The sequence below is a fragment of the Leopardus geoffroyi genome, chromosome B4, assembly GCF_018350155.1.
Source record: "Leopardus geoffroyi isolate Oge1 chromosome B4, O.geoffroyi_Oge1_pat1.0, whole genome shotgun sequence".
In the NCBI taxonomy this organism is placed as follows: domain Eukaryota; kingdom Metazoa; phylum Chordata; class Mammalia; order Carnivora; family Felidae; genus Leopardus; species Leopardus geoffroyi.
Genome location: NC_059341.1, coordinates 118,067,262 through 118,092,910, shown reverse-complemented (window position 1 = coordinate 118,092,910; position 25,649 = coordinate 118,067,262). Strand labels below are relative to the sequence as shown.

Genomic DNA, 25,649 nt, shown 5'->3' with positions numbered 1-25,649 from the left:
TCATTATTCAATGGTATAAAATTATTTTGCATATGTTGGGATGGTAGAAAATATTTATAAGAAATAAATGTTAAATTGAGGCTAGTTCTGTTTTCAAAGTAGGTTAAAAAATCCTTTGATACTACTCTTTTCTCATCTGTAGTTTCATTTTTACTAAAAGCAAAATTATTTTGCTCAGGTGACATTACAGGGAAGAAAGTTGACTGCTGCCCTTTGCTTGATTTGCTTCACTCTTATTGCAAACAAATATATTTATTATATGGTTCAGCCTGGCAAAATAGGGAATAAAACCAGACAAAAAGCTTTTTCCCAATTTGGTAAAGTAACTAATTTCTTTGAGAATTTTTTGTAGCTATTAATAATTGGAAATGGTCCAGAAATGCAGACATGTGGGAAATTGAAAACAGATGAAACTATGTATTAGTGCTGTCTAGAGCAGTGGTTCTCAAACTTTATTATATCTCAAACTGTGTAATAGAATCCTAGAGGACTTGTTAAAACAGTTTGCCGGGCTCCATCCCAGAGTTTCTGATTCAATTGGTCTACAGTGGAGCCTGAGAATTTTAATTTCGTTTTTTAAATTTTGAGATAGATAAGAGAGAGAGAGAGGGAGAGAGAGAGCGAGGGAGAGAGAGAGACTGAGCGTGAGTGGGGGAGGGGCAGAGAGAGAGGGAGAAAGAATTTGAAGCAGGCTCCAGCTGTCAGTGCAGAGGCCAACTCAGGGCTTGAACTCACAAACCATGACATCATGACCTGAGCCGAAGTCAGACACTCAACTGACTGAGCCACCCAGGTCCCCCTGAGAATTTTTTTCTAAGAAATTCCCAGGTGATGGATATTGCTGCTGTCACTGGTTCAGGGATCATTGTTTGACAACGATTGATTTAGAGAAAATGAAAACCAGGTTTAGTGTCTCTTTTCCATCCATATCTTGTCTGGATCTGTTTCGCATTTGTTTCCCGCTTCTGTCTTTCTCAAAGTGTGAGTCACAGCAAAGATTTTCTGATTCCATCCCATTCTACTCTCTCTGTCCAAAGTTCAATGACCTTCGAATTCTCCCCCTTTAAGGACCCCCTTTCCCAAGGCTGAAGGGTAAATGCCTAATGCTCCAAGAGAGCAGTTTCCCAAATTGTGCTCATCAGCACATGTCACTCAATATTTTCGTATATGTCCTGTGATAAAGCTATTCTATGGTCAGAATATTTTGGAGTACACTGGTTTAACTGGAAAGAAAATTACTTTCAATCTTAGAACAGCTCAGAGTTTTTAATATGCAAATGTGTGTGGTAAGTTTCCAAAAGGGAGATGAAGTGTGTGACATTTCCCAAGTGGATCTGATCTTGGAATTCTTCCTCAACCCTCTCTCTCACCATGTGCTAGGGAATATTTATTAACCACAGTTTGGAAAATGCTCTAAGCAATTTTATACTTTATTTTACAAGGTTAACAACCCAGGAAAAAAGCCAACTAGCATGCCAAAAACATCATGGGCAAATTTTAAATCAATTTAGAAGAGTAACTAAATAAATGTACTCATTATTTTGATTGTATGTAACTTTTTTTTTTTTATTGTGGTAAGATCAGATAACATGCGATCTACCCTCTTAAATTTTTAAGTGTACATTACAGGATTGTGAACTACAGGCACAATGTTGTATAGCAGATCTCTAGAATTTACTCATCTTGCGTAGCTGATATACCAGTTGAACATCAACTCCCATTTCTCCCACCCCTTAGCCCCTAGTAATTGCCCTTCTTTTACTTTCTGCTTCTGAGTTTGACTATTTGGGATATTTCATATAAATGGAGTCATGCAGTATTTGTCCTTCTGTGATTGGCTGATTTCACTTAGCATAATGTTCTCAAGGTTCACCCATGTTTTTGTACCACTTCCTTCCTTTTTTATAGCTGAATAATGTTCCACTGTGTGTATATACCACATTTTCTTCCTTTCTTTCTTCCTTCCTTCCTTCTAGCATGCACATGAGTGGGAGGGGGGCAGAAGGAGAAGGAGAGAGAGAAAATCTTAAACAGGCCCCACACTTAGCAAGGAGCCCAACTCGGAGCTCTATCTCATGACTGTGAGATTATGACCTGAACCGAAATCAAGAATCATATGTTCAACTGCCTGAACCACCCAGGCACCCCAACATCTTCTTTTTGTGACTTTTTTGTGATTAAATAATTTACTGAGGGATATAAAGAAAGAACCATGGCTTTTAGCCTCTGCTGTTCATCAGATCTTTCTGGACCTCACCACCTATGCCCTGTTCCTCCTGCCCAATTTCTTTTCCATTAGTTTTTCATTTTCTTCATATACTGAAGATATTTCTTATGATTATTTCATATATTTCTTCTTATTATAAGTTATCTTATGAATTCCTTAAATGAGTTACATACTTTGTGCTCATTTCTATCACTAGAAAATAGTTCTATGAGAGCAATATCTTGTCTGTCATGTTTACTTCTATATTGTCAGTGCCTAGAAAAGTGCCTGGAACATCATATGCAGTCAGTAGATATTTTTTTATGGAAAGAATAAATAGATCAATAAAATTATTATCTAAGTTTTGATTTTTTGATTATGAAATGTTTATTATGGTAATAAGAGATTTAGGAAAAGGAAGGGGTGCTTTTTAGCAGCTTTAGATGAAGCAATTAGGACAATCTTTGGATTTCTAATTGAGTAATTCCAATCTAATAATATGAAAGGGGAATTATTGATATGAAACTCAGGATGTCATTTTGTAGACTCACTTTTATTATGATTTTTAACATTTTCTAAGGGACCCAAAAAAAGACACACAATTTTTTTTCTAAATAAGACAAATATGTGAAAAATGCTTGGCATGTAAGTAGGCCTTATATAAATACTAATTTTTTAGCTCTCTAACTTTAAAAGACCTCTAAAAATGATGCTATATTACATAGATGCTATATTCTGGGTATAGCACAAAGTTCTCTGACTTGGACAAATCAAAAAAGCATCACTAACGGTGTTTTTTTTTAAGCACACTTGTTCTAAAAGAAAGCTTGTGTTCTACATTTGCATTCGTATATGAACGATAAGCAGTGTTAAATATGTGCAGAGCATAAATGTTTCTAATTTATGGATCCTGGTAATTTTAGAGGCATGGGAGAAGTCTGAAATGTATGATTTTCGTTGGCTATTACAGTAGATATATTCCATTTTGCCCAACAAAATAAGAGAAAGAAGTCAGCAGGCATTATTTTTAGAGGGAAAGGATTCATCCAGGAATCCAAGAAGGTTAATTGTCAGAAGTCCTTAGGATATAATGTGATTTGAAATTGCATTAAAAACTTACAAAGTCTATTTCCTGGTATTAAAATGGAAAAAAATATTTGTATCTCACTTCAGCAGACTTTTATGTGGTTTAAAATTTTTCGTTTAGGTTGTCCACATCCGGTCCCCATTCTTGTCTTTTCTATCCTCTCATTATCTCCCTCTCGGGGTTTGTTTTTTACCTTCTGTCTTTATCCTTATTAGTGGAAAAAAGTGGGTCAGTATTACTTTAGTTTGTCTTCACTTTCACTCTGCTGTTCATTCCTGAACTAGCTTTTAGCCTCTGGGAAAGAAGAAAGTAAAAATATTTACAGAAACTGGGCCAACCTCTTGGCGCTCCCTCCCCCCAAGAAAACAAAACCTAACCAAAGGCAACAGTAGCTCCTCTCTGTTCTCTTATAGCACCTTGTATTTCTCTTCTCACATAGCCCATATTTTTATTATAACTGCTTATTGACTATCTTTCATCCAGCTAGACTCTCAGTCCTTTGAGGACTTAGCATATTGCCAAGAACACAGTACAAAGAAAGAACAAATGCTGCGTGCGTGAATGACTGCTGCCCTGCTACCCCACTCAACCACCCATAATAAAGGAGAAAAGTTGCAATCAGCATGCTCAGGTGTGGGCCCCTTGACATCAACTCTCTAGAATACCAGTAGAGAACTGCGGCATTGATATCTTAATTACATAATTGCATAATTTAAGCAAGAGTTTTTGTTTTGTTGGGGGTGGATGGGAGGAAGATGCAGGGGCTGAATTGCTCAGGTAATCTCTTCCCCAGGCGCTGTGTTGTTGCGTCACTACGTAACCATCGCACATCTGCGGGGTCTTCTCACCCCTCTCACCTCCGTCGGACGGCTTCAGAAGCCCTGCTGGAGAGACCAAGGCCCCCACCTCGGGGCGGGGGGTTTCCCGGGGATACCCCGCCCCGCCCTCTAGGCCCCGCCCCCGGACCGTCGGTTCCGCCCCTCCCGCCGCCGCCGCCAGCAGGGGTCGCGCTGCCCGCGGCAAGCCGCTCAGGCGGGGGTGGGGGAAGCTCCCGCGGCGGGTCGCTTTTCTCCGCCGCTGCTGGTTGGATCGTTTCAATAAAAGTCTTTTTTCTCGTTCGCTCGCTCTCCTCCGGGGAACAGGCGGAGGCGTCAGTCCGCAGCCGCCGAGTGAGAAAGCGACGCACACGCAGAGAACGAAAGCGGCCGCCCGCGGTCTCCGGAGCTCCTCACGGTCCGGCCGCAGAGAAGAAGGAACCCTCGTCCGGGCGGGCCGCCTCAGCCGGGCGTCACCTCCCTGCCCGCCTCGCTCCCGCCCAGGCTCCTCCGAGGGGATTAGTGGGCTGCCCGCGCGGCCCGGCGGCCCGGGAGCCATGTTGTCCGGGGGGCTTGGCAACGCGTGAGGGACCCGCGGCCCCTCCCGGAGGCTCCGGACCCTCGGCGAGAGCCGGAAGGCAGCGGCGGAGGCCTGCGCCTCGGAGGCGCCTCGGGTCCGCCAGCCGCTGGGACCCGGACCTGCATCCGGTCGCTGCGGGCGTCGGCAGAGCCGCTCACGCTCCGCGCCTCGCTTCGCGACGCGGCCCCCGCACTTGCTGGTGAGTTGGTGGCGGGCGACCTCGCGGGGCTTTTCCTCCTGCCGGGCGGACCCCGAGCCGAGGGGGGCGGGAGGGTGCTTGGGACCGAGGGCCGGGGCGGGAGGCTTTGGGGGCGCTGGAGGCTCAGGCCCGGCCGGGAAGTTGAGAGAGGGAGGCGCGGCGTAGGGAGCTCGCGAGTGCCTGTCGCCCCTCTGGTCCAGCGCGAACCCCGGGTCGCCCAGGCATTTCCGGGGTGGGGTGGGATGTGGGTATGTGATGGGCTTCTTCGCGGGAGGCGCCTCCAGCCGCAGCCTCCTCTGGTGCTTGCTGCCCGTTTGGTCTCCGGGGGAGGCCCAGGAGGAAAGAGGCTGAAAGTCCCCGGAGACACTAAGATCCCCCTCGGCGGGGGTGGAGCTGCCGGCGCGGGCGGCGGAGGGGAAAGGAAGGGCGCGAGTCCGCGGGAGGTGGGCGAGGAGGCGGCGGTGGCCGCCGCGCTTCCAGCTCCTTGGAGACGCCGGGGGTGTGAGCGGGTGGCGAGCGCGGGGGAGGAGGGGAGAAGGAGGAGGAGGAGCCTTCGCGTGGGGAGCCGGCCGAGACAAAGATCACCGCAGCCTCCCGCTGGCGGGTCACACCCCTGAGTGTTGGTCAAGAGCTGAGGTGGAGGGACTGTGGGAAACCCAAAGAACCGATGGGGAGGGGAATATGGGCAGTTGCCAAGTATTGTCGTCTCCGTTGCAGTTGCTTTTCTCAGCATTTTCGTGCCCGATGCTTTTGCTCCCCAACTCAGCTGGATAGCTCCAGATTCCCTGCTTCCCGTCACCACCTCACTGCCACATTGACTCCCTTGTGGTTTCCCCCTCATTCTCCCCCTACTTTTCACCCACTCCTTTTCGGGTAAGCAGTATTTTGCCTTCAGCTTGGGGGAACGTTTGCTAATGACAGGATGCCTGAGCTTGTTCTGACCCTGAACTGCCTTGAACTCCTCTCTCTTCCTCCCACCCTTTCCTTTCTGGGATCTTATAATGTCACATGGCCACTAACAATTAGCTTTTCTTCAAAAATGGCAAAAACATTTAGCTGAAACCCGTGGCGCTCCTCTTTTATATTAATTCGTCCACTAAAGACACGGCCTTGGTTATGGTTTATCACTTCTTAGCCAAATAAATTTTCTAGGTAACAAAAGTGGTAAATTTTGTTTTGAGTCTCGGCTCTCACTAGGGTCAGCAAAGTGTATTCCTGGCAGCCAGACCTTCTGTCGCTTATCAGGAAATGCTTGACTTAAAGACAGTTCTTTCCTCAAACTTTGCTGATTCTTGTTGAGGGATTTCTTTTAAAGGGCGCTAGTGTTAGAAGGTCAAAGTAACAAATTTGAGTTACTGTATCTTAGACTTCTGTTAACCATTGGGCAGAAGAAAATGAATGGGATTTTAAGATCTTTAATGCCTGGAGTCAAGGAAAGCCTCCGTTGAAGCTAGAGGCAAGGTTCAGTCAAATTTTAAGAAAAAAAATTGCTGCCAGTGGTGTTATTGGTTTTGTTTGTTAATGAGGTCATGTCAATCTTTGTAATTCTAATATCTGCATACTTCCAAAAACAACGGTTGTAACAATGGAAAAAAAATTGGCAGTATTTAAGGAAAAGTCTTTTTTTTTTATTGGGGAGAATATTGGAATATAGAAGTGTCATCCTTTTATCTGGTGGACTGTCTCATAGGCCAGAAACACTAACAGTTTGAATGCTGGACTTCAAAGAAAATAGCTGAGCCTTTGGCGTATATATATACACACACATATATGTACATGTATACATGTATATTTTACAGCAAAAATAGACATTGAAGCATGATGGAAAGAAATTAAAAGTAAAGACTTTTGTATAGGGACGTTACTGTTGATATTATTCTGGGAACAGCCATATCTTGCTGCCATTACAATGTTGACGCTATAAAAATTGTGAAAAGGATTTCGTTTTAGGGACCCGCCTCTGAATTGTGTACTCCCTACCCTACTCTCACCACCTAACACATTTCAAATATCTCTGTGAAATTAAAGATCGTATCATTAATAATTGGTGTTTTGTGTAGCATATTTATCAAAAGGCCAAATCGAAGATACATTGGCTATTTTCTACATGTTGGTTAGTGTTTAATTAGATTATGAAGTTTAATTCTCAGAAGGAAATCTACCAAAAAGTTAACGAAGATTTCTGGGTGGTGTGATTTATGGATGAAAAAAAATACAGCTCTGTATTTTCCAAATTTTTACATTCCTTTTAAAATCAGAAAAAAAGTGTATGAAGTATAAAGCCTTGTTAGTAACCTAATTTTCCTGTTACTGAAAGAAGCTCCCGTAAAAGAGTTTACGCTCATCCTTGAACTCTGACCCAATAAAGTCACTTTCAGGTGTTAGGTATTTGAAATAGTGTAGCCTGCCAGATGTGCTCTGATTACCTGAAGGGAGAAAGAGACATACATAGTAAGGAAAGATGAAATTGCAAGAGTTATTTCAGTGTATGGTAGTGATCCAATATACAGTGGTAGCTTTGTACACCAGTAATCTTGTCCTAATAAGTCATTGGTTTTACAAAAAATAGAAAATTTAAATTTTATTTTCTCTGTAGTCGTGTTGACTAAACAGATTTTAATGTGTATATTTGTTGATATGTTTCGTTTTTAGATATTGCTTCTGTCCTATGAATAGGGTCGAAAGAGATGGCATAAAATAATTTACTTTGTTGAGGCTTTTGTTTTTCCCCTTATTTTCAGCAGTACTTCCCTCCTTTTCCTTTATTGGTGAAATAGTACTAACCAAACAACTGGAGGTATTTTACTGTGAATGGTAGAAACTATAGTGGCAACTGAAGAAGTGAAGATGATGTCCCGTAATACTATAAAACATTATCTGTGAACACAAAATTTTCCCCCTGGTATTTTCTTTGTTATTGTCTAATCGTGTTGCATATTTATAAGGCATTACATTTTGAGTCTTTATTACTGTTCTCTAATCTTTGTAAAAATTGCAGCATCATGTCATGGCATTCTTTTTTATAGTTTTTACACTTCCACGGAGGATAATTACTTAACAAATGTATTGCTGTGTTGTAGAAAAAGGACATTATATGTTAAATTCAGTTAATAAAAATATTCATTAGAGTATTTTATCTATTTTAAAAATTGTCTCCTTTCATATATGGGAAGGAAGAATAGTTTTGAGGTTCTTTGAATTTTGAATGTGTAATTTTTGCTTAAACTTTTAAATGGAAAAGTTATTTAAAATGCAATTTATAAACTGATCATGGCATTTTGCATTTTATTTATTATTATTATTTTTAATGTTTATCTTTGAGAGAGAGTGAAAGAGACAGATTGCAGTGAGAGAGGGGCAGAGAGAGAGGCACACACAGAATCTGAAGCAGGCTCCAGGCTCTGAGCTATCAGCACAGAGCCCAGTGCAAGGCTCAAATCCATGAACTACAAAATCATGACCTGAGCTAAAGTTGGATGCTTAACCCACTGAGCCACCCAGGAGCCCCGGCGTTTTGCATTTTAGGTGATGAAGATAAACAGGAGGTTTATGGCATTTAAAATTGTGCTTTATATATATATTTATGAGGTTAAAAAATCACCTAAATAGAAAATTTGGTGTAGGTTACTAGCATTCAACCTACAGTGTTGGCAATTTCTTTGAACTGGTGGGGAGAGGACCTTTTTTTTTTTTTAATTTCTATTTACAATATTTATGAATTAAGCCAAGAATTCTTACTGTCATTACTGGAGTCTTAGTCATTATTTTACTCTGACCCTTTTTAGTTGGCAACTGCTTTCATATCTGCAAAATATTGACCTGGAAAGAGTAATTGCCAAGGGCCAGGAAAATGTATTGAATATATCTGAGTGTAGCTTACCTTTCCTAGCCTGTTTCCCTCTCTGTTGGCCAACTTGGAAAATAAATAAATACCTAACAATAAATCTAATGGGAAGGTGCCTGCTATAAATAATGTTATGTTCCATAGTAACCTTTGATACTGAATACTGTATGTGAGGAGGTAGATTTACAGATCTGTGGCATATTGGGATGAGTGAAAATTACCTTGCTCTCCAAGTCTCCTTAAAAAATTTTTTTTGGGGGGTGCCTGGGTGACTTAGTCCGTTAAGGGTCTTGACTTCAGCTCAGGTTCTGATCTTGCAGTTTGAGCCCTGCATTGGGCTCTGTGCTGACAGCCTGGAGCCTGCTTTGGATTCTGTCTCCCTCTTGCTCTTCGCCTCCCCTGCTTGCACTCTGCCTGCCTCTCTCTCTCTCTCTCTCTCTCTCTCTCTCAAAAGTAAATGCTAAAAAAAATAAAATTATTATTATTATTTTTACATTTATTTATTTTTGAGAGACAGAGCACAAGCGGGAGAGGGGTAGAGGGCAGATAGAGAAGGAGACACAGAATCCGAAACAGGCTCCAGGCTCCAAGCTGTCGACACAGAGCCCAACGTGGGGCTCGAACTCACCAACCGTGAGATCATGACCTGAGCCGAAGTCGGATGCCCACTGACTGAGCCACCCAGGCACCCCAAAATAAAATTATTTTTTGATGTAAACTATATGTGAAAGAAATTAAACTCAATTACCTCTTCTGCTAGTACTATGCCAGGTATTACTTTGTTTAATCCTCATAGTAAGCTCATCATATAGGTATTGTGCCTGTTTTCAAATAAGGACACAGAGGCCCTAGATTAAGTGATGGTCTCCAAGGTCCTACCTCTGTGATGAAGCTGAGGTTCCAGTGTTGGTGTTCAAACCACTATATTACACTGCCTCCTTGGGGATGTGATGTTAAAAAGTCTGTGTTAAATGTCTGCTATAGAGAGAACTAAAAAGTGATAAATTTAAAAACTCATCAAAATTAGATTTAAATTCCATTGAATTAGCTTTACTACACACAAAACAATTGAACTATACGAAATGTATAAGAGGACATGTTTATAGCTAAATATGAATTAAAGGTGCTAAAAAATACTGAAAATATTTGTAGATTTATTTTTAATCATGGATTTATCAATTATTTTGGGGGGGCCCAAAGTAAAATGAATATTGGTGCTGAAAAGCAAAAATAATCATACTGTATATTTACTCTCATTTTTGCTTCTAAATTTTCTTATTTGTTTTGATTTTACATGTGTTAAAATTAGTTTGCATTATTTTATTTTTTTCTTTTTCTTTTTTTTTAATTTTTTTTTTTTTTCAACGTTTATTTATTTTTGGGACAGAGAGAGACAGAGCATGAACGGGGGAGGGGCAGAGAGAGAGGGAGACACAGAATCGGAAACAGGCTCCAGGCTCTGAGCCATCAGCCCAGAGCCTGACGCGGGGGCTGGAACTCACGGACCGCGAGATCGTGACCTGGCTGAAGTCGGACGCTCAACCGACTGCGCCACCCAGGCGCCCCAGTTTGCATTATTTTAGCATACGTCATAAATGGGAAGGTGGCTCAGATGCATGCTGTGTAGGTTGCTTCAGTATTGGGTGAGAATTTTGCTTTAAGGTAGATAAATTTTATATCTATATCTGTACACAAATAATTACCCATTGGTTTGGGTTTTGGAATTGCTTATTTAGTTAAGTAAAGTGTAAATTTTGACTTTGTGTTTTTATTACTATGTGTCTATATACCACTGAAAATGGAAATATCAGAGCAGGTTGTACATTTTTGGTAATAACTTTTTACATTGAAAGCCAGCCCTTATGATGTTATTGTTGATATATATCCTATCCGTTGTTCAATTTGAAGAACAGAAAATGTTATTGAATTGACTAGGGGTATTACATTAAAGTGGAAAAGCAATGAAAGCAGATTTTCTTTTGTTGTCATAAAAGTTAATTTGGAAAAGGTTTTGTCAACCTTTTTTTTTTTTAATGTAAGCTCTACACTCATCATGGCACTTGAACTTATGACCTTGAGATCAAAAGTTGCATGCTCTACCAACTGAGCTGCACATTCCCCTTGTCAACCTTGTAAAAGCGCATTTTTATTTCTTTTTATGCATTTATTAGTGTAAATACTTTCAAGAATACTCTAAATTTTAAATGCATATTTGTAAACAGTGGGAAAAGGACCCAAGAATAATTTAACTATATTCTAGGTTAGTGACTACCTCACTTTGGTCTTCCCAGTCATATATTTCGTCCATCTATTCTTATAATTGATGGTTAACATTTGTTAATAGTGTGTGTTAATATTAAATAATATAAACAAAGTTCGGTAAAAATTGGTATTAATATTTGTGAAAAATCATTAGGTAACAACATTGAAGCTCTTCTTACTCCAAATTTAGAGGCATTATCCTTTAAATCAGCTAATATGTAAAATAAACTAGCTAATATATATTTTTAAGCATTATCTTTAAAATAAACCTTTCCCATAATTCCAGATTTTATTGTTTTAATTACTGGTTTGTACTGCTATTTCTGGTGGAAAGCTTTTTATTGATTTTTGAAATAAAGTTTAGATTCCTTAAGGAGACTTTAGCACTTTGAGCTTGTCTTATTGAAATATTTTTAAGAAATCCTTTATGGCTTTATTATACTTAATACATTTTCTTTCTCTTTTAATTTCCTTTTTTTTTTGAGAGCAAGGAGCTAGAGGGAGAGGTGCCCATGTGCATTCAAGCAGGGGAGGGACAAAGCAAGGGAAAGAGAATCTTAAGCAGGCTTCCCGCCCAGGAGCCCAGGGCAGAGCCTGAGGCGGGCTCTATCTCCAGACCTGAGAGAGCATGACCTGAACCAAAATCATGAGTTGGACACCTAATTGACCAGGCCACCCAGGTGCCCCAATACATTTTGTTTTTCAATTCAGGGGTATAATAAGTAAGTACTTTTAAAGCATTTGTTGTGCCCTAGGCATTGTGTTAGTCATTGTATATGGTATAAAAATATAATTTAATGAGGAACTATTATAATATGTGAAATAACAGCAACACTGGTTGACCGGAATGTTCTGCTCTTGGTCCTAATCTCATGTTTTACATGTTCCCTGGGCAGTCTCCTCTGTATTCAGTGCTTTGTTCTTAATTACCTCTATGTTGATGATCTCCACACCTTTACTTCTAATCCAGACCTTTTTTCCTGAATTCCTTCTAGTTACCTCCCAGATGTTGCCTCTTAGTGTTCCTTTACCAGAGCTGAACATTTTTTTAGTCTCTGCCTCCATTCCCAACCACAGTAATGCACCACCATCAGCCTTGTCACTTGAGCCAAAAGCTTTGGCAGATTATACTTTTCTGTTAGCTCTCCTCTCCCTAGTCCAGTCTCTCACACCAAACTTTATCAATTTTATTTCCTAAATATATTTCAGATTTATTTTTTCCTGTTGTTTCTTTAATATGTAAGGGTTTTGGAATACCTCATCTGTATTATTACATCCAATTTTGGCCATTTAAATCTAACAGGTATTCATTCTTCTTTACATTTATGTATATGTCTGTCCTTCCTTTTGCCCATCCATCCATGTATCTATGTCTGTTCTATACTAGCATTCCTGGTCCATCCTAAGAAATAAAGATGAGGAAGCTGATGTATTGGTATTACAGTGCTGTGATGCTTGGAGAGAAATTCTCATTTTTGAGGGCAAATGTCACTTTGTCATCTTTCATCTACTCTGGTGGAGTTGTGGTAATTGTACTATAACATTTATGTCTACCATAGTACTTAAGACATTGTTTTGTAATTAATTATTTATAAATCTCCATTCTGGTTGGCCTTGTGCTCCAGATAGACCACATGGTTTTTTGGTATTACCTACAAATTATGTATTGCCTAATTGAATGAATGAAGTGATAGGATTAGGATCTGAATTGGTAAATTACGGTTAGATTAATCATGGCCTAGAAAGAGTCAAGAGTCAATTCTGATACGGGAGAAAAATTAAAAGCCATCAAAAGTTTTGAGTATTGTTGTTACATGTAGGTGGTATTTGTGTGTGAGCAATATGGAAGCAGTTTGTAGGCCAACCTGGAGGGGCAATAACGGTATTGGGTCTTTTTAATTACATGTAAACTGTACTAACTTGTTGTCTTAGACAAGTTGGAAATATAAAATTACATTATTTATATGTACATAAAGCATCTGTTTCTAAAGATCTAAAAACTTTGGTCGATAGCAAGAGTGAAATCTGGTTTAGCTGATAAAATTTCATGCTTAATGAAATTGAGCTCTTTACCTATGTAGTACTAGAGCTAAATGAATTTACTAAAGTATAGAATTGCACTCAAAGGGAGAGAACAGTGCATTTATTGTCATCCCTGTTGCCCTGATAGTTTATGTATGCAGTTGACCAAGAATTTTGTTTTTATTGGGATTATTGTAATTAAATAAAAACTGCTTTAGAGTCTGATTTTAAAATTAAAGACATTTTATTGATATATTTTTAAATTGAGGTTTAAATTATACCTCTTATAGTAGGTATATTGTAAGAATTAGATACATTTTAGAAATCAGAGATTATGGCTTGATGACATCTTGAAATGTAACATTTAAAAATGAATTTTCATAATTTGTGAGATTCAGTGCCTTTTCATATTTCTCAACTTATTATATGGTCTTAAAACATTAAAAATTTTTGTATCAGTTAAATTCTCAAGATCATGATTTATTTACTGACCTTTTTATCATTTCAGGAACAGTGGAGTCAGCACTGTATTTTACAGTAGATTTTTTTGCCCATAATTTAAAAAAAATTTTTGTTTAAAAATTAAGCTCCTAATTTCTAATATGGGGCTTGAACTCACGACCGTGAGATCAAGAGTTGTATGCTCTACCGACTGGGCCAGCCAGGCGCCCCTCCCCATAAATTTGTGAGCATTTGCTCCCCCCCCCCATCAAATGTTATATTTCTATTCTCCTCTGATCCTGTTTCTTCCTTAGAAGCTATAAAATGGTTGACACATTTTTTAAAAAGTTGATTTATTTTGAGAGAGAGAGAGAAAGAGAGAAAGTGAACGAGCTGGGGAGACCAGAGAGAAAGGGAGAAAATCCCAAACATGACATCATAACTTGAGCTGAAATCAAGAGTTGGTTGCTTAACCAACTGAGCCACCCAGGTGCCCTGACACATTTTTAATTTTAAGTACAATTTTTTGGGAAAAAATCTGAACTCTTATAAAGTTGGAATTGGTTATCTGTGTCCATTTGTTTTCCATAAAGAAATTATTTCAGTTGTAACTGATAATCATGTGATCTTGAACCAGTTACTTAAACACTTAAGGGTCAGTTTCTTCTATGAAATTGGGAAGTGCCAGAACCTATTTCATGGGGTTTGGGAATTAAATGAAATGGTATGTGTACAGCACTTTTCAAAGTACCTTGCATTTAGCACTCAGAACTGGCAATTTTTTTTTTTGTATTCCTCTTTAATAGGAAGAATTGTTGGTAATGTACCAGAATTGTTTTGCTGATCTATTCCTTCAGGTTTATTCCTTCAGGTTAAGTAAGTGATTCACAAGGACAATTGAATTAAAATAATCTCTCTGGCTTTTAAAACTGTACATAACCTCCAGGATTTTTGCATATGCTTCCCTACTCCCACCCAATTTGAGAAACATTGTTAGTGAGGTAGCGTTACTGATCTGTGTATGTTGCGTCCTTTAGGTATATTGTGGGGAGGAGGATACTATAGACTATTGGACCAAATAATGTAGGATATTCATTATTGTTTCTTATCTAATGCCCATTATGAATAAAAGTGTTATAATCTTCCTGGTAAATAAGCACATTGATTAATCTTTTCTTTAGGACCAACCAGATTTTTCTTGTAACCATTTGCCCTTTGTCTGTTCCCCTTCTTCAGACCTATCTTGTACCGCTTGTTTGACCTCTTAACAGTATTTGCTGTCCATGTTAATGACTTTTATGTGTGATTCAGATATTCTGAAAGTCAAAATAGAATAACAGGTCATAACTTATCCATCAAAACAAGAAAATTGTTTTTGCGTTTTATTCTTTGTCATAAACTCTTATTTATTATCTTTTTTTTTTTAAGTTTGTTTTGAGACAGAGAAAGAGAGTACCTGTGCGAGTTGGGGAGGTGCAGAGAGAGAGGAGAGAAAGAATCCCAAGCAGGCTTGGGGCTGTCTGCGCAGAGCCTGACACACAGGGTTCGAACTCGCAAACTGAGCCATGAGATCATGACCTGAGCCAAAATCAAGAGTTGGATGCTTAACCATCTGAGCCACTCAGTACCCCTATTATCTTAGGTTTTTATTATCTTATGTTCTTCTAGGTCAGTGGCCTTCACATGAACTTCGGAAGCACTCTTGTTGATTAAAAACAAACAAAACCCAACTAGATGTCTCCGTGATGTGTGTGTGTGTGTGTGTGTGTGTGTGTGTGTGATGTAAAATCTTAAGCTCTGTCCCAGAACAACTGAATTCAAATCTCTGAGCTTCGTTTTTAAAATGTTCCAGGCAATCCTTGGGTTTTAGAAACACAGTTCTAGGGTTTAGTACAGTGTTAAGAGGAGCAATCACTCATATAGAAATTAAAGTAAGGGCAAAGTGATTGAAACTTTCCATCATTGCGTCTTATTTTTTCTCTCTATTTATTCTTTTTTGGATTTCCTAGTTTTATGTTTTGGGGGATTTTCTTAACTTTAAGTCTTATGTTCCGATTATTGTATTTATTTTTTATCCCTTTAGTGAATATCTTTTTGTTTTGGTTTTTTAGTTTGTTTTCTAAAAGGTAAACTGAGGCATGTTAATTTTTTTTTTTTTCAAAGTTTAATGAGCATACATTGATTGAATTAGGGAGCACCAAACCAGAGGTTTTTTTTACCTGTCTACCAACTAGAGCTGGGAGAGTGGGAAGTTTTTACAGGGAAGACCTAGAAGCAAAGGGAATTATTTGATTGGTGATATTTTAAGCAGTTGCCTTCTTTGGAAAGCCTAGTTGACTGTTTGTGATTGGTTGTTCTTAAGTTTCATTTTCTCAGATTCTTGTATAGTGACTGTGGCTTAGGTTTTGGTTTGCTTACCTAGGGTACCAAGGCATTAGAGCCACCTTAGTCTAATCACCTTCTTGCTTAATTACTTTAACAGTTTGAGTGTCTTATTGTTTTGCATCTGTACAGTCTCAATTATTATGTTTTTAAAAATTATTTTTTAAATGTAAGAACATACCAATGTAGAAAATAGACCATAATCTAAATTCCCTAGCAGTGGTTATCATCTTCAAATATTCTCTGTGTTTTTTCATATACAGAGTTTAATATTTTTGTTTAAGATCCTTTTTATAATGTAAGTTTTTTAAGTTACCAAATAATTTTTATGGCAGTCGTTTTCATTGTTACAGCAACAGTTAACTGTTTCATAGCGGTTAATAATTAATAAATTACTACTTTTCATTTTGCATCATTTTAAATTGTGCTGGGACAGGCTGTAGCACGTGACCACACCATCCTTTCCCTGCCATTTTACATTTCCTTAGGGTAGCTAGATACAGAGACATGGAATTCCCAGATCAAACCCTGTGAACCTTTTCAATTAATGCTTGTTGTGGCAGCGCCACTAGTAATGTGCCACATCTACTTTTACTGACACTACTCTTTAAAATTCTTGCTTCAGGGGCGCCTGGGTGGCTCAGTTGGTTATGTGTCTGACTCTTGACTTCAGCTCAGGTCATGATCCCAGGGTCATGGGATTGAGCACCCATGTCAGGCTTTGTGCTAGGCTTGGAGCCTGCTTGGGAGTTGCTTTCTCTTTCCCTCTGCCCTGTCCCCTGCTCATTCTCTCTCTCTCTAAAAAATAAGTAATAATAATAATACTTGCCCTAGAGAATTTATAGAAAGATGTCATTGCTTGGGTTTGGATTTCTTTGATTGCTGGGTTTTTTTCCTCATTTTCCCCTCAGATTGCTCAGGAGGAAATGTTTACCATTCCCTGAATCCTGACAGCTTAATTTTTCATCATTTTGTGATACTTTTTTTTTTTTAATTTATTCTGAGAGGGAGAGACAGACATAGCACAAGTGGAGGAGGGGCAGAGAGAGAGAGGGAGAGAGAGAATCCCAAGCAGTCTCCACACTGTCAGTTCAGAGCCCGATGCAGGGCTTGAGCCACGAGATCATGCCCTGAGCAGGAACTGAAATTTGGATGCTTAACTTACGGAACTACCCAGGTGCCCCTGTGATACTTTCTTTTTTTTAAATCATACTGCTATATGTAACGTTTTTTTCTCTTAATCTGAAATAATTTGTTTTGGTGATCCATCTGTTCTTATTCTAGCTCCAGTTTATTTTAGTTATCACTGCTTTGTAATATATCTTAATGTCTGGTATGGCAAGACAGTTTTTTCTTCAAATAATTTTGATACTATGTATGTATTTTTATTCTACTTTTATAAATGGTAGGCAAAAGAGAAGTAAAAGAGGTGTCTCCATTTTTTTTTCTTTTCAACCTCGTCTCTCTAGCTTAAAACTTCAGTCCTAGATATGTCAGCACATCTGTAAGAGTTGGATCAGGAATCAGGGTAGACTTCCATTTCCTCATTGTCCAGGTTGTATCTTGTAAAGAGCATCTCTGTAAAAATTAGGTAATTTATGATTTTGTTCATTTATTCATGCTGTCACCAAAGGTGGACTTGTCCTGAAGAGGAGGGAATGACATTCAGCCAAGGGTACTTGGTAGATTTCTTGGAGGAAGTAATGCTAGAGATGATTAGCTTTAGCACTTACTAGGATAAAAGGGCAGTATGTAAAAAGGAATTATGAAAGAAGGGTTTACATTAAAAAAAATTGTTATTCTCCACCAGCCTATTAAGTATTTCCATGTAGTAGAAATAGAGAAAGAGGTTGCATGTGGAAGATGTGGTAGGTGAGATCAAAGAGGGAGCTATACCAGTAAGAAGTTTGGATTTTATTCATCTATGGAATTGACCTATTGAATATTTTTTAGGCAGAATGTCCTCTTTTCTACATTGAAGTCTTTGGGAAAGTTCTGTGAACTGCTACAAATGAGCTACTTTTTCAGAAGCAGCCTCAAAGGATTGCTTCCTTACTTTAGGAATGCTAAAAAGAGCTACTTGTGCCTTCTTTTTTCTGGTCTGGTTCACCTCAGGGACATGAAATTATTTTATTATCTCTTAGGAGCATTTAGAAATGTGTATTTGTAAACCTTCCATTTTTATCTTCCAATGAGGAAGTGATCCCACATGTTAAAATTTGGTTTCATCATTTTATTGGGGAAATAGATAAAAATAGTAAGTTTATGACATTGAAAAAATCCTCTTATTTAACTGTGAATATCAGCATGCCAATGAAGGATACAAATACTAATTATACCTCTACAAATGATTATTTAGTTCTTTAGACTTTACCTCTGTGTTAATATAATACAGGTAACCATATAACACTATCCATTTAATAGTAACTCAGTTAAGTTATATGCAGGTACTGAGAATAGGCTAATTTTAGCAGCTACTGGGTTTCAGCACTTTAAAGTCAACTAAGTTTGACTTTACAGTTAATCCTTGAGCAACACAGGTTTGACTGCACTGGTCCACTTATGCATGGATTTATTTTGGGAACAAAAAGTACAGTACTATAAAAGTATTTTCTCTTAGGATTTTCTCAGTAACACTTTTTATTCTCCTTTGTGAGAATATAGCATATAATACATATATGGCATAGAAAAAATGTGTTAATTGACTCTTTATGTTATTGGTAAGGCTTCCAGTCGACAGCAGCCTATTAATAGTTAAGTTTTTGGGGGAATCAGAAGTTAAATGCAGGTTTTGGACTACACAGGGGTCAGTGCCCCTAACCCCTGTGCTGTTCAACTGTACTTCTAATAGTTACAAAGAATTTTTGATACATTTTTGATCTTGTTCCTAAGGAGGAGGTAACTTTTCTTAAAGTATTTACTCTTCACAAATGATTATATCCCTGCCCCATTCCTTTCTTACTTTGAACTCTTCAAATCCTTCCACTTTTCTAGGCATTTAACATTAACAAAAAAAAAATTAAACTTAATTTTTTTGAATAGGTGATATAATTAAGAACTTAAAACTATGTAGAGAGATATATAGAGAAGTCTTGTTTCACCCTTTGCTTTCTCCTGCCAGTTTTTCTTCCCACACCTTTTATAGGTAGACATTTCCTTTTGTGTTTATCTTTCCAGTGTATTTTTTGCAAATACAAACAAATACATGTATGTTTTATTTTGAAGATTTTTCCGTGACTAGTTAAAGATCTTCCTTTATTTTTAATAACTGTCATAAACCCACAGAAGTAAAATTCAGCTAAGTCACTGAGTCCTTTGTGGACACTTGGGTTGTTTCTTATCTTTTGCTATTACAGTACCAAATGAATAGCATACATACAACATTTTGTACTTGCATAAGCAAATGCATGATTTAGATTCTAAGAACAAGGGTCAGTCAAGTGGTAAATACCTCTGTACACAGGTTTCTTTGCTCTGTCAGTTGAGAAGGCCTAGAAAAAAATGACACCCCAGTAGCAGTGAGCAGTTAGTGCCCAGATCTTGGTTTCTAATACTATTCTCCCATGAAAGGAACCAGAACTCTGGAGAAATGGCTGATTCCAGGACTGGGACAGGAAATAAATACAATAATACTGAAAAGTTAAGAAGTACTCCCAACAAAAACAATGAATGAGGTATGTAAAAGGGGCATAGGAGCTGACTCAGGGAGCTCCCAATGATTAGTAATAGAACAATTTGAGAAAATAAAATAGAATTTTAAAAATTGGATTATAATTTAATTATAAAATATCCATGAATCCATACTGAAATAAATAAATGGGGGAGAATAGACAAAACTCCTGTGCAGAGGAATAACAAATAATTTATGTAGATACTCAGCCTTCAAAGAGGTATAATAAAACTCTCCTCTAAAAGAGTGGAAAAATAGAGAAAAGGGTAACTTAGCAGGGGAAAAACCTGACAAACACTACCTCAGCTGTGTGACCAAGGTTTAATACTATAAATATATTGTATTAATACTATAAACCAAGTGTATCTCCCCCGCCCCCTGTAATTTATATGTTGAAACTTGATGGTATTTGGAGGTGGGGCCTTTGAGAGGTGCTTATATCAGTAGGGCATGGAATTAATACCTTTTTAAGAAACACCAGAGAGCTACTTCCCCTCTTGTGCCATGTGAGGACTTAGTGAACAGATGGCAATCTATGAACTATGAAGTGGGCTCTTACCAGACACCAAATCTGCAGGGGCCTTGATCTTGGACTTCCCAGCCCCCAGAACTGTGAGAAATAAATTTCTGTTGTGTCTAAGCTACCTAGTCTAAGGTATTTTATTATAGCGATATTCCTTAAAGCTGTCAAGGTCATCTGAAACAGGGGAAGTCAGAAACTGTCCCAGCCAAGAAGAGCGTAAGAAGACATGACAGTATATTAATGTGGTATAGTGTTTGGGATCCTGTAACAGAAAAAGGACATTAGGTAAGAACTAGTGAAATCTAAATAGAGTGGACTTTAGTCTGTAATGCATCAGTTTTGGTTCTATTTGTGACAGATATACCATAGTAATATAAGATCTTAATAGCAGAGTCTAGGTGTCTGGTATAGGGCAACTATGTGTACTATCTTTGCAATTTTCCTATGAATCTAAAACTATCATAAAATATTTTTTTAAAAAGAAACTGCTGTAATTCTGTTGCAGTCCTATTGGCCATTATGTACCGAAATGTTTGAGAGGCTTATTTTCCCATAGCCTCACCAACTGAATGTGTATCACGTTTTTGGAATTTTGCTCTTTCAATAGATGAAAACTGGTGTAACTCAGACTGTTGTATTTCTCTCATTATGAATGAACTGAATTTTTTTTTCTTTTGTATTTATAATGGACGTTTTACTTTTTTCTCCCTTCTGTGAACTCTAGCATTGTTTATTTTTCTGTTAGGTTTTTGTCTTTTACTTCTTGGTTTCAGGAATTCTCTGTAGGGAGTTTAGCCCTTTATTTGTAATACCGGTTGCAAAAAATATATTTTTTCATTCTTTATGATGTTTCTTATGCAAAATTTTTCCTTTTTTATATGGTGCTACTATTTTTTCTTTTGTTTCTGAACTTTGAAACATAGTTCGAAAAGTCTTCACCACTCCCAGGTTTATGAAGGAATTCATCCATCTTTTTTTCCAGTACTCGTGGTTTCCATTTTTACATTTAGATCTTAAAATTTGAATACTTCATTTCCTCCTCAGCATCGAGGCATTTTAAATGCTTAAACTTTTCTTTCAAATTACTCCTGTGTAAGCATCCTTGTGGCCTTATAAGTGCTTTAAATGATTTATAGTAAAATAAATGCTTACACATTTATTCTTGGTGGATAAAAAGCCTCAACTTTCTGGAAAATATATTAAGCATTTCATTGTGTCTTAATTCCAAATCATGGTTTAAAAATAATTTTACAGTAGTGAAAATTCCCTTAAAGTTACTTTTCACTGTTAAATTATAGTAAATTTAGCAGTATTTCTTTCCTTGAACTAATTCTTAGTGTTGTGGATTATTCTAATTTAGTTTTTTCCCCATCCTGTTTCTCCTAAGATTCCTGCTTCAGTTTTCAAACCTGTCTGTGATTTATTTACCTCCCATTGTCTTCAGAACTCCTCACTGGTTTTATGGCTGCAATGATACTGGTAATCTATTTGGTATTATGTAAAGTTTTATTTGTAGGCCAAATATCTGTTTTAACTCGTTAAGAAAATGGAACCAATGGTGTCAACTGATGTTGCCTAGTGTAGGATGATTTCTTATACCTATTTATTTATTTTAATTTTTTTTTTTTTAACGTTTATTTTTGAGACAGAGAGAGACAGAGCATGAACAGGGGAGGGTCAGAGAGAGGGAGACACAGAATCTGAAACAGGCTCTAGGCTCTGAGCTGTCAACACAGAGCCCGACGCGGGGCTCGAACTCATGGACTGCGAGATCGTGACCTGAGCTGAAGTCGGCCGCCCAACCAACTGAGCCACCCAGGCGCCCCTCTTATACCTTTTTATAAAGGTATTCATATTTACCTCATTTTACTTGTGATGAAACTAGTATTGCTGAACTGAATTTTAATAGATATTTGGGAAACTATCTGGTGATGCTATGGAATGTTGGCTCTTAGAAAATACTACCAAAAAACTACCTAATGACTTTATTGCATGAAGGAGAGAACCACCTTTACAGAGTTGTTAGGATCTGCTAGGGGAAGGGGAGGGCATATGAAAAGAATAGTGAAGTAGGAAGAGAGAGCAAAGTTGATACGTTTTTTGAGGATTTGTTGGTATCTTTAAGACATATTTAGGAACTTGATTAGAATTAGTAAGGATCACGATATAATTGCTTAGGATTGATAGACACAGCAAAGCAAGGGTTTTGAGGTGAGATTTTTAAAGTGTCCTGGAAAGTGAACAGTCATTTGCTGCTATTTATTAAAAAGTTGAATAGTCTGCTCTTGGTTTATATGGGGTTTTTGGGAAGTTCCTGAAATGAACAATGAAGTTATTTGCAACTCTTATCTGCCTGGACAAGAGTTTCCTGGAATAGTAGAGTCATGTTGTCAAAGAGAGCTGAACAGTGATGTTACCGTAGACTAAACTCTGGGTGTAGATGGTTTTAGTTCTCACTACCCATTCAGAACCACAATAAACTTGAAAATACAATTATAAAAAGTATAATTCTTAGGACCAGCTACTAAGACAATACATTCTTTTGGTGAGGTAGGTGTTTGACATTGAATGATTTCCCCTGAAGAATGAGGCCTTACTTTGATAATTAAGGTGTCTGAGACACCCGAATAGGCAGTTGGATATAGGAGTCTGTAGCTGAGAAAAGAGATCTAAATAAAAGGATCAGTAATAGAAATTTGGGAGTTATTGTTTAGATTAAATCCAAATGCCTAGATGAGTTTGCCTGAGGAAGCATAGAGTGAGAAGAAAAATACTTAGTCCTCAGAACTTCCAATGCTTAATAGCTATACGTGGGGGAGAGAGAGAGAGAGAGAGAGAGAGAGAGAGAGTCTAAACTTGCAAAAGAGTGGCCAGAGAGGTTGGAAAAAAAACCCAGGATATTGTAATGTGATCTCTGGAGATGTGGCTGAAAAGTGGTGGGGTCAGAACACGAAGGCCTTATAGGTTTAGGTAGAGAAAGACCTATTGACCTCAGTGATGAATTTTCACTGAACAGTTCTTCCCAGAGCTGTTCAGTCTATCATGACATTCTTTACCTAAGAATTGCCTAATGGGGAATTCTGTTTGCAGGGTAGTTATGTGAAATTAAGAATATTTTCTTAGAAATAATTGTACTGGGGGAGCACCTGGGTGGCTCAGTTGGTTAAGCATCTGACTCTTGATTTCAGCTCATGTCATGATCTCACAGCCTTCTGAGTTTGAGCCTCGTGTCGGGCTCTGTGCCGATAGCATGCAGCCTGCTTGGGATTCTCTCTCTTCCTCTCTTTCTGCCCTTCCCCTGGGTGTGCTTTCTCTCTCTCCCTCTCAAAAATAAATAAACATTAAAAAAAATAGTTTTACTGACTTGCTCCCACATTACCCTGTAAAAGTTATTTAATCTCATTTTGACTGTAATTGAGGACAGGTCAGTTGTGTGTAGCCTGCAATTTTATATACAGTACATCTATTTAGTGTTAATACTTTGGGAGTGTACAGGGGAAGAAGTAACATTTGTTGAATACCTACAGTGTGCTAGGCACAATCCATACATTCTAATCTATATCTCACATCTTTCTGAGGTAGTTTTTTATTTCCTTCTCCAAAGAGGAAAAACTGAGGTTGGATTTCTCCGTGTCGTATTTTTCACACTCCCCAATGTCTATATGAAGACATCACGATTTGAACCTGTGTTAGGCTTATTCTCAATTTTTGTTGAACCCCATGGACTTCCTTTATGCTATAAACCCTTGATCAACCAGTGCCACAGTTGTAGGTAATTAACATTTCATCAGATTTTAATTAAATGTAGGAATATGGTAGCTTTCAGTTTTTGAGGAACAAGACTGAGCACGTATCAAGCAGTAGTGAAGCAAAGAAGAGAGAATCTAGGCCCATGCACTTAATCTTTGATTAACTGGAATCTTTGAATAGCTATAACCCATTTAATCCCTCTTAAGGAAGCTATTCAGGTTGAAGAATAATGCCCTATTTGACAGAATTCTGGTTAATTCAGACTTCAGTGTGTTAGAATATTTTTCTCTGTCCTCACAGGAAGTCTTTCTTTGGAATTTTTTTAAAAAGTCTGTTATGATTAATGGGTATGCACATTTTGCCCACTTTTTATCTTCATGTTGTCTTAATCTAATATAGCACTTCATAGAAACAAAAACTATCAGAAAGTTGAAGAGTGCTGGCATTTTTAATATCTTGCCATGTCTTCCACTGTTTCCGAGGAAAGTTGGTCACTATCGAGAAAGCTTTAATGAATTGCTAGTTTTTAAAAAAATGTGATAAACTGTTACTGTGTCATCAATGATAGAATAACACATTCAGTTCAGATACGTTTTGGTGAGAAAAGTTAGAAAGTTGCCTACGTGTTTTTTCTTTTAAACATAAAGAGCAAATTCATATTTACCTGTGCCAGGCATGGCTAAGAACATTCTCAATGAAACCTACAAGAATATTTAGAAAATGGGAGATTTTGTGAGATTTGTGCTTTGTTTTAAAAATTTTTTTTTTTTTTAACATGTATTCATTTTTGAGACAGAGAGAGAGAGAGTGTGAGTGGGGAAGGGGCAGACAGAGAGGGAGACACAGAATCTGAAGCAGACTCCAGGCTCTGAGCTGTCAGCACAGAACCCGACGTGGGGCTCGAACCCATGGGCCATGAGACTATGACCTGAGCTAAAGTACAACGCTTAACTGACTGAGCCACCCAGATGCCCCTTGAGATTTGTGCTTTGAAAACACATAATTCTTTATTTGGTGGTAATTGAAAATGTGTCATAAGATTAGAATTAAATTGTTATTTTTGAAGGGAATTAAAGTTTCATTCTTTAAGACTATGACCTTTTAAATATCTAAACTTAATAGATTTAAATTAAATATTAATTTATTAAATTAAAATAATAATTAAATTATTATTTATTTATTTTATTAATATTTTAATAATTAAATTAAATCAATAATTTAAATAATTATATTATTATTTATTATAAATTAAAATTAAATTAAAATAAATTTAAATTAAATATCCAAATTTCTATTCAAATGAGGTCCCTAAAATGCTTTTTGAATTTCTTACTGTTAGTGTTAGGAGGTGTTTAAAAGAGTGAATGATGAGCTGAGCATCACAGGATATCTTGAGTGGTGTCATCATGTGTCACCAAGTAAAAAGTCTGATCTTTTCAGTTTCTTGTGCAGTTAGTTCATTTTGAGTTCATGTTACTGAGAGATGAAGTATAGTGTTAATTTAGAAAGATCAAGTGAGGAGTAATCTGGCTTGACATAACAAATTTTGGAGGGATATGAGTGATATGATTGGGGTAGGAAGGGACACAAAGGTTTGAAAAAATATTTCTGTCCTTAAGCAGTTTATAATATGGTGAAACCCAGGAACTTTACATTTACATAGCCCAGTTAATTTTGGTGAATAAATCCATTTAGAAGACCAGATTTTATATTTGGGGATAGGTTGAGAACAACCTTAGAGCAGCAGCTTTTTCTTTTTTCTCTTCTGATCCAAGTGTTTTTTATTTATTTTTTATGTTTTTGGCTTTTTAAGGTTTTATTTTAATTCCGGTTGGTTAACAGGCACTGTTATGTTAGTGTCAAGTGTG

General features: G+C 37.7%; 1 protein-coding gene across 1 annotated transcript in view; it reads left to right on the top strand.

Moving 5' to 3' along the window:
• The first annotated feature begins 4,802 nt into the window (after positions 1-4,802).
• CDK17 (cyclin dependent kinase 17) overlaps positions 4,803-25,649 on the top strand; it is a 110,709-nt gene continuing 89,862 nt past the window's right edge. The window contains exon 1 of the mRNA XM_045464666.1: positions 4,803-4,887. The gene's annotated coding sequence lies outside the window, so the exon portion shown is untranslated. The remainder of the gene's footprint in view (positions 4,888-25,649) is intronic.